Source organism: Mycteria americana, chromosome 1, assembly GCF_035582795.1.
Source record: "Mycteria americana isolate JAX WOST 10 ecotype Jacksonville Zoo and Gardens chromosome 1, USCA_MyAme_1.0, whole genome shotgun sequence".
Taxonomy (NCBI): Eukaryota; Metazoa; Chordata; class Aves; order Ciconiiformes; family Ciconiidae; genus Mycteria; species Mycteria americana.
In genome coordinates, this window is record NC_134365.1 from 105,220,713 (window position 1) to 105,233,336 (window position 12,624).

The 12,624-nt window shown below is 53.0% G+C and overlaps 1 protein-coding gene across 2 annotated transcripts in view; it reads left to right on the plus strand.

Moving 5' to 3' along the window:
* Positions 1 to 12,624, plus strand: part of IGSF3 (immunoglobulin superfamily member 3) — a 102,056-nt gene that overhangs the window by 76,631 nt on the left and 12,801 nt on the right. The window lies entirely within an intron of this gene.

Consider the following 12,624-nt stretch of genomic DNA (forward strand, 5'->3'; position numbering starts at 1 on the left):
GTAACCGCACAGCCTGGGGACGCTGGGAGGATGAGGCAGAGGAGAATTGGAAAAACAGGCTGCTTTATGGCACGCTTAATGTCAGGAAAGGAGGACTGATTTTCAAACAATTGCCAAGACACTTGCATAAGATAAGGAGAGGCTTTCCCTAACAAATGAAAATCAGGTATTACTGTTAACGTCTTTCTTCCATCTCATTTCTTAGTAACGTCTGCATGCTAGGAACCCTCTCATGGATAGATGCAAAAGATGCCTTTTCTACCATGGGTGTCCAGTGGGATACTGACCTCTCCCAGACTCTTGAATGGAGGTTCACACAAGTGTTTTCAAGGGCCACAAAGTGCCTACTTAAAAACCTGACACTTTTGGCTGCTGGCAGCATCCAGCAATAAAGTTAAACAAGGAAAGATAATGAGCTGGAAACTTCCTTACAGAAGTGAAGCCTGGAAACTTAAGTTTGCTGCTTGCTTGATCCCAGAGTGGTTTTGGTCTGTAGAATAGCACTGCTTCCCTGCTTTACAGCTGCCTGCTGCATCAGGCAAATAGTTGTACTTGTGCTTGAGTGATGAAGGAGTTCAAGGAGCACTCAGGAGAGACAGAAGGCTGTTCACCAGCAGCCGCGACTGCGGTGCAGAGCAGTCTCTTCTCCCCTGGGTGCTTGGGGACTTGCTCCTTTCCCTTCATCACAAGTGGGGTAGGACCTGCTGTTCTGCCTCAGAGCTGCTGCACTTTCCTGTCGGCTTCCAGCACACTGAACAGACAAAATGAAGGGGTTCAGTGTTGCGTGATCCAGGGCTGTCCCCTTGCGTAGACCTGCATTAGCAACCCAGCTGGAGCCCTTTTTCTTTTCCAGGTAGCACAGGTGGCTTTGCTTCCTCCACCTTGTACCCCAGGTAGTCTCCTACCCCTGGACATTTGCCCTGGGGAGCTCTGTCCCCACACTTGCCAGGTCCCCTGGGACAGCTTCCCCCCACTTAGACTTGCTGCTGCCTCCTTGGCACAGTTATTTATCCCAGGCTAACACCCCGGGGTGCTTTTTCTCTGCACTTAGCCATCACACCCCTCTCCCAGCATCCCCATCCCCCATCTTCTCCACGTACCGTCACTGCCACACAGACCCGTGAGCCTCCTCTTCTCACTTCTGCTGTCGTGCATAACATACCCTCTAGTGTTCGGGCGCTAGTTTATAAATACAGATTTGAGGTGGGGTTTCACCCATGCGCACGCATCCACATGAGGATGCTCTCCCTGCCCCGCTCCCAGCGGGGCGCTTGCTGGCTGGCCTTGTCAAGCTGGCTGTGGTTTCACACTCATGGGTATTGGAGAGGTGCTCCGCCACATCACTCAGCTGCGCAAATCTGCCCCAGTGCAGGTCACGCGTGGGCGTGAGGTTACATTGGTGTCAGCGGACCTGAAGCAACCAGAGCAAATGCCATCTTGATCCCACAAAAACATTGCCACGTGGAAATGAGGCCATCGGCGTGAGCAGCAGGGGAGGGAGCTTGTGCTGGATGCACTGCAGTGTTCCCGACCCTGTCCTGGGGATGCTGACACTGGCCTTGCAGGGTCCGAGCTGTGTTTTGCCTCCCCCTGCCTTTGGTTTCCCATCTGGGAGCAGTGATACTTGGCTCCTCTGCAGGTTTGCCGGTGAAATGTTTCTGTGGGAGCCAAGCATGCTGAGCCAACTGCAGTCAGCTATGTTCAGGGCTTCCCTTGGGGCTTTAGCCTGGAAAATGCACCCAAGGGCATAACCTGAGAAGTTGGATTTTAAATGTGTGAAGCATCTCAGATGCATTTCACAAGGGGAAGGGGGTGGGAATGCGTCCTTGCACCTAGTGGGACCCTAACCCAGCTCAGCCTGCTCTGTGTGGGCCCATTGATCTTACTGCAGGCAGTCTTGCTTCTCAGCCCCCGAACACGAGTGACAACACCAGGAGACCTGGGCTGTGTTCAGAATATGCTGCTCTGTTCAAACTAACTGTCTTCAAGGTTACTTTTTTAGGAGCAATTTTTTCACTTCTATTTCAAAGCACTCTCTGCTTCTCTCTTTGATATCTCCTGAGCGGTTTTCCACTTCCATTTGCAGCATGCATATACAGAACCATGGTGTCAGCCTGTTTGCAGTCTGTGCACATGCAAATTCTTTGATGTTATCTTGAACGTCTTCTCTCCACATACTTTAGCTTCTCATCGATTCCCTGTTTGCTCTCCTTGGACTAAAATCCTCTGCAGTGAACAGTACTTAGACATTGTCCAGCTCTAAAGCTTTGTGCACCCCTCATGTCCTTGAAGTCTTCAAAAGCAGAGTCAGCAGGGGCAGCCCTTGGGGGAGAGGGAGCACTGGTGATGAGCAGGTTTCCAGCCAGGTGTTGACCACCATTCTCCTTCCCCGGTCCATGCATGGAGCCCCAGCCCCTCGGCTGCCCCGCTGGTGTCCACAAGGTGAGTGGCCTCAGGGCCAGCAGGCTCAGTGCTGCAGCAGCACGATTTTTCTCTTGCTGCACTTTCAGCCCTTCAGTCAGAGTGGTACGCAGCCCAGGTGGCCCTCCCAGCATGCCCAAGCAGCAGCTTTGGCTGTCCATCCTTGTGCATGGGACCTCCTGTACCATTTTTCTAGCTTCTGTATCACGTGGGATGCTTCTCCTGGGATGAGAAACTACATGTTCCTCATCAGTCCTTTGCACATGCAGGTTGTGTCCTGGTTTGAGAAGAACAGTGCTGAACAGCCAGGCAGAGAGATGGCCCAGCCCCAATTGCTGTAAATGCTCTGCCTCTTGCCTTCATGAGCGTTGGTTCGACTGATGGTCTGGGGGTGTCTTCGCTGGTGGGACACAGCTGGCTGGACACAACGGCTTTGCTCTTCGACGTGACAGTGACCTGCATAGCCAGGTGGTGCAGCAATGCCCGTGTAAAGGAAGAACTTCAGTAAAATAAACCCAGCCATTTCTTCCCATGGTGATTTTACCTTGTGAGATTAATACTTCTGTGTCAGCAGAATAAACAAGGACAATTTTTATCTGAATGCTTTTCCAGAACCTTGGTTCATAAGGGCCTGATTATTTTGGGGGTTCTGCCTGTTCTGACATTGGTTGGAGGCTAAATTCCTGGGTTCACTGAACCTGCAGTCTGCTTCCTTATGGCAAAACGGCAGGCTCCGGACACGCTGAACCTATGGCTCAGGGTCTTTTATTTTAACATGTATACATAAAAGTTGGCTGCCAGGGCCATCTTACTTGCTTAAATAGGAATTTGGGATGCTGTTAAAGAAAATTCCTACACCTTCCCTGTCCCACATAATAGAGAAGCAGGGGGTCCAGGTAACGATGGATCTGTAGCCCATCCTGCTGTAATACTTCCTCTGTCCTTAAGAAGTTCAAGAAGACAATTTCTTGAGAAACGACAGATGGCTCATTTTGCTTGGTCGTTCTTCCACAGAGTAGACGGATTCGCCAGTTAATTTATGGAGGCAGCAGTATCATGAGCATTTAGGGTGCAAGTGGAGCTGATCTAGCACTTGGTTGCACAGAAGGAGGTGATCCTCATCCCTGACGTGTGCTGCTGGCTGCACGGTCCTGTCCCATTCCTTGTGCCAGCATCGATGCCACTGTGCGCCAGCTCAGTTTACTAAACCTGCAGAGATTAACCCGGTGGAAAGGAATAGTTAAAGGTGAGTGGAGGGAGCTAGCTCTTGGATGGATTCAGTTTGGTCCTTCTCAGGGGACTTTATCTTTGCACGGAGGGCATCACTGACAACCTGGGGCTGGCAGGGCTCATACGGGCAGCATCCCAAAGACCTCGTGATACTGCCTGAGGTCTGTCTGGAGATCTTGCTCTCTGGATGGCAAGAAAATGGCATTTCATACCACCCTCAGCATCTCATCTCTCTCTGCATCTCTGCATAGCAGCCAGGTTTTCAGTGGTAGCCACTGAAAATGCTCAAGTCAAATACAGTGCGTGCAGAAGTCAGCCATGCACTACAGGGTGCAGTTGTACTCTTAGCTTGCACCTACACAAACTTTTCAAGTATTTTTCTGACACCCTGTTAGGAAATTCAGCCATTAGTGGCCAGCTTCCAGAATGGCATGGGAGTTTGTGTGTGGTGCTGCTGTATGTGTTATAACTTGCTCTTTGGGTACATTTAATTACTTTTTTTTCCTAATTGACGGAGCGCTCCTTTGATTGAAATCTTTCTGATGAGGGGGTTGATTAAATATCTCAGTATGTTATTTTTTTCCTTCTTTATCCTCAGTCGCTGTAGCTTGGTACTGAATTTATCTTCCAGTGATCCTATCTCCATATTTTAATTTACAAGTGATCGGTGAGCCGTATATTGTTTTCTGACAGCAGGCACAACTCATGCTGGGAATCTTTTATTCCTCCCTCCCCTCCTCTCTCCTGCAGAACTTTTACATTCATTTCAGGGTTTGGCAAGAAGGTTTCTGGGTTTAGGTTTGTGGGGCATTTTGCTTTGGGGTACATTTGTTTCTTGCTGTCCTTCAGAGAGACACGGTTTCTGTTTCTTGGGGAAGCTCTTGCTTTTCCCAGGCCAGCGGCATGTCCCAGCCGGTGGTCTCTGGCTTATCCATGTCCAGACCTTGGAGGCTGTGGGCTTCCCAGCTTTCTCCATCCCTGCAGCTACACACTCAGCCTTTTCCATATATGCTCACAGATGTATGGCTTCTGGGCTTTAAAGAGCCTTTCTGGGTCACATATGCATGCTTCCCCGAGGCCCTGCTTGGTTACCTGCTAGTTTGTTAGCTGCTCCGCAGACTCTGGCGTGGCATGGCTGGTAATCCCAGGCTGTCCCCTAGCTGAGCAGATGTCCTTGTCACCCCCTGCAGTCTTCGTGCCACAGCATGAGGCATGCAGTGATGGACTTGACCCACTACCTGTGTGTTTGGTAGGTCAGCAGTCTGACTGTGCTGCTTTTGGGAAGAGGGAGCCATTGGGCCGGTTGACAGTAGCTTTGGCTGATGCGGTGCTCACCTTCTGTAGGGCTGAAGCTGGTGTGGGTACAGCAGAGCATCTGATGCAAGCAGGTCCACCACAGGGCACAAGGGGAGATGCCCGTTCTGCTTTGCCACAGCACCCACCGGCAGCATTTTGAGTGCATCAAGCTGCACTTCCCCAGGTTACAGTAGTACAGTGTGCTTTGGGGCACGTGCCTGTTCTTGGGACTCAGTTTTGGGCTGGGGCTGTTGGAATGGGTGACGGTGACCGTGGATGTGCATAGCTACTTAAGTACCTAGCTCGTCTTGCTGCAGCAGCAGCCTGTGAGGCTGGGGAACATCTGCGCCTGCTGGGCTATGGGCTCTGCAGCAACTTGCCGAACATATGGAAATGCGGGTCACTTAGTGGTTTATTCCCGGCCTCTTTCTGTCCCTGAGAGGAGGTGGGTCACAGCCAGCTCCTAGGCTTGCTCCTGGGGCTGGGGGCACCCACCAGTCTGTGCTGCAGGAGGCATTATTTGCAGCATTCATATAAGGAACTGTAAATTTGGGAGAGAAGTGTCACGTAGCTGATTTTTAGCAAAACATGAGCAGTACATGTAGGGAGGAATAGACCGAAGGCAGGCAGGCTTAAGCCTCTCGAACCCCGGGAGAGTGGGGTTCACATTTGGGTGGCACCCAGCATGATGCCACGGGGCATGGCCTGGGTGGGTGAAGGCATGCCCGCTCCTTCCCGCTCCACACAGCCGCTCTGCCCTGGCACAGCCCTCTGTGGAAGGGCCATCGCACTGTCTCTCCAGGGGAGTCTGGCAGGGCAGAGCGGCGTAGGATTAACAGCCTGTCTGATTGCAAGCAGACGCTACTGTCCTGAGAGGGGGGAGGGGGAAGAAAGGTGACCCACATCCATCCAGACTAGCAGTCAGTCGGTTTGGTCGCTTGTCCAGAGACCGATCTTCTCTATAGGAGAAAGGAGCAGCATGCAAAAGAGAGGATTTAGCCTTACGAAATTAGTAGGCTAGAGAGGCTGCAGGAAGACCTGCAAAGATAGGAGAGCTCCAGCTGCGTCTCTTTATCGCCCAAATTCCTGCCTGGGGACCTATATTCTGCTTTTGTTTGCATGTCCAGCCCAGAGTAGCCCACCTGCAACCAGGACCCGAGCGGTTTGGGGACCATAGAAACTTTTGGCATTGCTCTGAAACCAGCACCGCTGAAGGTCAGGTTGGCAGGTTGGTGTTCAAAGTCAAAGCCTCAGCTCTTTTGTCTGCCGGCTTGGGAGGGGGCAGCAGCTGAGCCTTCCTCAGGAAAGGGTTAACATTGTCTCTTCTTCCCATGGAGCTGCTCTCCCAGTAATTCAATCATGTCAGCCTGTTTGCAGGCAATAATTCATTGTTATAGGAACACTACAGTAAAGTGACAAGTTAATAATGGCAGTAATAATGGCAGGCAAAGTCTAATGCTATTTCCCTTTCTCCTGCTCCTGTTGCACCAGCAGCCTCCCATGTTGGCTAATGCAATTTGCAGCCTCGCTAATCCAGTTTCAGGAGGAATTGTGTTCTGTTAAAAGAGAATAACAGGAGTCGGGAGCTGTGCTGCCATGTTCCTGCCATCTCTGGGGAGGCTGCCCCAGCACTGGAAGTCTTTGTCTTTACTTCGCTGTGATTTCTATGCCACGGTTAAGCCTAATGAGCAAGGTCCTCCTAGGAGCATCTCATCTTCTTCCCTTCTGCGAATGCCTTTCCTCTGACGCCTCTTCTCTGAAAGGGCTCGCATATCTTTCTCTTTTGAACATTGGTTTGCTTTCAGCTAACCTAGTAAACGTGAGTCACCCACCCCTCGCCACACTGAGTCAGAAGGCTGGCGTGTACTTGCTTGACTCCCGTTGCCCCTGTTCCCCATGGTCATTAACGCGGGTGTCTTTGCAATGTGTGTGGAGGTGGAGGAGGCTCTTCAGCCCTGCTTTGTGGGAGGGAGGAGGGCTGGCAGTGGCGCTGAGCGTTAGTGCATGTCTAAGCCTGTGGCAGGGCGGTGACCTGCACATGGGTCCCTTGAATCCCAGGCAAACATCCCCAGGCAGGAATTTGGGCACCAAGTGCTTTTTGGGCCCTAGCAAGGGAAATGATGAGGCACCTCTGGGTTGTGACAGCAGGCTGAGGGGTCAGCTGAGTTTGTGCCAGAAGCCCGGCCGATGCCCTTCAGTGTTGTACACTGAGGGTGCCGGTGAGAGGTGGGTTCCTCGCAGGAAGAGTCACCTTGGGGCCATGCTCCTGGAAATGAGTCTCTCCTGATCGGCCTGCTAAACCCCATGTGTGGTATTAAACCATGTCTGGGTTCAGGTTGGGTTGGCCTCATTTCTGCTCCCCCCCGACACACACCTCAGCACAGTGAAATCCCGATGGAAGCTTTTGAAAGTAGGACATTCCCCAGGAAAACTTTTTGCAACACTTCATCAGTTCTCTCCAGACGAGAGCATCTTCTGGAGGAGCTCTCCCCAGAGGGCAGCAGCCTCCAAAGTGGGACACCACCTCCCTGCTATGGTGACAGGGCTTCCCGGGGACTCTGTGGGCTGGTGGTGGCCATCCTCCTGCCCACTCCTGCTGTGCCATGGCCGCTGGCTCCTGCGGAGCTAGCTCCTTCCCCAGCCGGCAGCCCCCTCCTCCTTCGCTGCAGGGCAGCATGCTGGGGTTTTGTATGGGGCTTTTTTGGGGGGAGGGTATCTTCAGCTGCAATTAAACATCGCCATTCCCAGGACTTGGTAATAGTGGCTCCCAGGTGGGAAGTGAGCTCCTGCTGTTGTATTTTCTTGCTGCCTACAAGGGAAGATGATGTAAGGAGTCTGAGACAGAGCATCTTCTTATCACAGCATTTTCAGGTACACATTGGAAAGTGCTTTGGTAAAGGTAAGTGTTGTAACCCCTGCTTGATGATTAGGAAACAGAGGGGAGGGAGCCAAGTGGCTTCACCACGGCAGCGAGTCAGCAGAAAAGCTGTGAAATCATGTCACTGCCTCTATCCTCCTCCTCTGATGACTGCTTTCCCTTCCCCCAAATATTTGTATAACTGTGCTTACCACATGCCCAGCTTGAGGAGACTGATCGCCTGCTTGATGGTGTGTAGAAAACCCCTACCATACCTATCAGCTTGGAGAGCAGCTAGCCATGCCGTAGCCTGCTGTGGTTGTAAGGTGTGTCTGACCTGGCCCCCCAGCCCAGAGGTGCAAGCTTTGAGGACCGGAGGCTGCCGCAGGTGTCCTGAGACAATGCGTGTCCCTGCAAATGCGCGGGGACATTTTCCTCGGCCTGGGAGTTAGTGCAAAGGGACTGTGATGCTGGAGGACAGTCTGTGAAGTGAGGTGTCTAGTAAATGTATGGGCTTGCTGTGGACACCTAGCGTCTTTGCCAGCCTCTCCACCCTAAAAGGCATGTAACATCCCCCGTGTCCTGGCCAGGCTCCAGCGCGAGTCATCACATGTTGAACCTCCCAGAGCTCCTCCAGCAGATGCGGCAGGATGCCCTCAGCGGTGCGGGAGTGTGTCTCCGTGCCGTCGGAGAGCTGATGTCTTCTGTCCCGGTGCTGCCTGCAGGGCCCCTGCCCGAGCACCCCTGCAGAGTTCAGCGCCTGCGCACGTTCTTCACACAGGTTGCATGGCTTCACAGGGGCTGGGAGACCAGGCTAGCTTAAAAAAAATACGAGGGTTGTAACCATGACTTGTTGCCAGTGTAAACTGAAAGCCTTAATAGCATATGTAGGGCCAATTACAGTACATCAAGGTATGATATCCTCTTTACTGGCACCCTCCAGGGAGCCAGGAGACATTGTGGCAACAGGATTATGGTTTGCAGATGATATGCATGATAACTTCACCTAGACACATGCACCTGTTTCCCTCACTAAGCAGATGTTAGGGAGGCTGTTAAGAGAACATCAGCCTCTTGACAGCGCAGAAGAAAATGCTGTGCAACCGTGCCTGTTCACATCGCTGCTCCCACTGCCTCCGCTGCTTGACAGAGGGCTGGAGCAGCCCTGCCCCGACACACCGAAACCCCAGCCCCTGGGGCAGACTGGATCAACTCAGCATTTGAAGGCCAAGCCCTTTCCTGGCTCTCTGCCCAGGCAAATCCCCAAGCCAGGAAAGGGAGTTTCCCCCATGTCAGGAGGGCAAGGTTTGGCTGGCTGAGCGCCTGAGGTGTCAGTCTTCTTGCAATCTCACTCAGGCACCAGCAGCTACAATCATTTCTGTCATGCAGGCATCTTTAAACATGACCTGGCAAGCTGCACGGGGCATAGTGAGACCTGCTTTGCGCTGGAGTAGACTTACCACCAGGATGGAAAGAGATGGACTCCCTGGCATTGTATTGTACCATTAGCATCACCATCACCCTGGACCCCTAACTTCAGGATTTTTAATGTTTTTTTTAAATCGTTGTTCCCAAGTGCAAGATGAGCCTTTTGGATTAGTTTACATATCTGTGAATGGTGGCTGATGGTCCTCCCCTCCTCTCCCCCTGTGGGAGACCAGAAGTGTGAGCAGCCCCACAAAGCTTCCCGTGTCTTAAGCAGAGCGTGAGCAGAGGATCTCTGCCCTGCGTGAGCAAGCAAACCAGCCTGCGGCCCGGAGGTGAAGCTGCCCCAAGGTAACCTGTGTGCCACAGTGTTTCCAACTCAGCAGTTTTCAGCCTGTGGTCTGTAAAAGCCGTGAATTATTTCTATAGGATCTGCAAAAGGTAATGAAGAAGAGGTAGGTGCACATTTACTGTGCAGGAGCCGCTGCCTGGATGGGGAAGCATTTGGTGTTCACAGGTTGGAAAAGACTGAGAATGTTCTCTCTAATTCTGTAGGAGGGAAACAAAACCGGCACTTGCATCTTCTGTGGTGTGCCTCTGTTAGGAAAATAAGTCATGTTAGATGAGGAGTGCATTGGCAGGGGTGTCATTATATATCACCGATACCTCTAATCTAGACGAAACTTCGCACATGGTGTTACGAACCTGTGCGAGCATGTGCAGTCTAGCAAAGGGAAGACCTCTAATTCCCTGCCAGGACCTGCTGCTCCCACTGGTAGCAGCAGTAGAAGTGATCGTCTCCTCAAGATTTGGGGGACTCCGTGCATGCGCGGGCAAATTCCCGAACACTGGCTGCAACGGCTGCCAGGGAGGGCTTGGAGGGCTGGGGGTGTGCACGTGGAATTTAAGATCTCATTTTTGTTGGAGTTAATAAGATTTCTTCTCCATCACCCTCACCCCCACAAAAGAAGACATCTTCTTCCCAAGTGTCAAATGGAAGCAGGAAGAGCTGCACGGAGGCTATCCAAAAGCCCTTGGATGACCTCGGGGGTCCATGCTGTTTGTACGCAGTGAGAATTGCCGTGATTATGGTCCGGGAACAAGCCCTCACTGCTTCAGTGACATACATCTGTCATGTACGAGGTGCAGGTCGGTTGCCCCAAACGCCAGGTTTAAAAATATTCCGTGCCCGTCGTCCTCATTTTCGTCTCCTGGATGTGCTGCGATGTGGAAGAGCACTGGGAGGGATGCTTGCATCTCAGCAGCTCCGGTCTGTGCATACCCTGCCTTGCTGCGTGTGTGTATGTGTTGATATTGAGCAACCCCGCCACACACAGCATGTGTATATACTGCATTTTAATAGATATAGGGCTCCTGACTTAACATACACGGTTGCTATAGTAACAGAGGTTTCCTTAGTAACGGTTGCAGAAAATAATCCAGTACCAATTAAAAATAAACTGTTTGGAAAGGGGGCTGGGGGAGAAAGGAAACTGCTGAGAATCACCTTCCCCTTTATTGGTTCATCTCCCAGGGACTCGGAAGATTGATTAATGCTTGAAATAACCTTTCTTAACCAATGGTGAGCCAAAAAGGTGGGACGAGTGTGGGTGGGGTGGCTAAGGCTGCTGTCCTGAAGTGAAACAAAGGGGAAGGAGTGTGTCTGGGCTACAGCAGAAATACAACAGGGTGATGCTAAATCTCTCCATTAGGTTGAAGTCCCCAGGGAGGAAGAACAAGGGACTATTTCCCTCCTTCCCTCCCTCCACTGTCTGCGTGCCATACCCATAACACAGCCATCGAGTCTTTATTAGCATACTGATTAAAGCCACGGGCAATCCAGGCTCCAGGGGAACGTCTAATGCATTACCAGGATGCCTATCTCAGATGCTGTGTTAGAGCAGAAAGCGTCGCTGTGGTGGGAGTTCCTCCCTCCCATTTGGTGGTGTTTGCCTGTGCCCATCCTCTCCCTCGGCCCCGTCACTCATCGCTTGTGCCGACAGGCATCCGAGACCCTGGGGCCCAGGGGAAGCTGGAAGCAAAGTGTGATGCAAAGAGAGGAGCCCGTGCTTCAGTGAGAGCGAGGAGACAGCCTCGCTTCCCTGCAAACACAGGACGCGTGGGACGGGTTTCCAGGGTGTGGATGGGCACAGCTCCCCCGGCAGCCTTCAGTTGTCTGTGCCTGTGGTACCACGCTTCTGTGGTGCCACTCGTGCCCAGGGTGCTCGCTAGGTTTCGTTAAGAGATTTAGCAGTTGTCAGCAGAATCCCCTCACCCGGCAGCAAGGCCGCATGCCCCCTTTCAGAGGGGAGCTGCCAGGTGAGGCAGCGGGAGGGCTTGGGCTGGGCTGGAGCAGGACTGGGGTACCCACCTTCTGCCTCTCGGCCCGCTGAAGAGCCACTGGTTGTCGGGACACCCTGTATAAGCCATGCCTGAGCAGCGGTGCTTGCCGTCGCAGGGTGCACCGGGAAGGGGCTCTGCTTGGAGGGGTGCTGGGGGGACCTGCTGCCTGCCGGACCCCCTCGCACGCTGCCCCCGTCCCTGGGAACACCACACCCCCCCACCCCATTTTCCTGACTATGCTCCGATGTCCTGGGTAACGTGTTGTGCTGCACGCTCAGCCAAGGGCTCATCCCTTTGAGCTGTCAGATCTGGGCATCCTGCGTGGTCGCGTTGGAGAGGAGGTGGCGGTCGCGCAGGAGAGGCGAAGGAGGGGCGGCGGTGGCAGAGCTGCTGGGAGGAGTGCCGTGGCCGGCCGGGAGCTGCTCCTCTCCTCGGGCCTGTGGCCGGCGGGGCTCCAGGGCACGCCAAGCACAAGTGTCACAGGAGGGCGCTTCGTGTCCTCCCCTGCAGACGGGAATGCCCTGGGTCAAGGCTTGCACGACAGGCACAGCCTGAGCACGTGCAGCGGAGGCTTTATCTCCTGCTCCTGCAGGGACAGAGGGATCGGAAACTGGTGTGTCTCTCCTTGTGTCTCCTGTGTCTCTCCAAGGGACAAGAGCTAATGACGCTGCCGTGTCATCCTCGACGCTGCGTGACCGCTGAGCTACCCGTGTGGGAAGTGCAGTTGCGCTTGGGAAGCCAAGGGAGGTGACGTGCCTGTGGCTTGTCCCGGGCTGTGCAGTCCGTGGTGGACCTGGAGCCAGATCTCCTGGCTGCTGGAGCAGAGCTTGCTCCCTGCTGATCCCTTCCAGTCTGGTGCTCCCTCTTCTCCTCCAGTTGTGCCTGCACTTGCTCCCCGAGCTATTGTGTGTCTGTGGGTTACATGTCGCTGAGGCTGGCATGTGTCAGCAGTAGAGTCTCGTTTAATTCACCCTTCCTAGAAATGGTTTTCTCTGGAACTGGTCAACAGTTCATTGCCCTGACATGCACGTGGTATGATTTCACCATGAAAA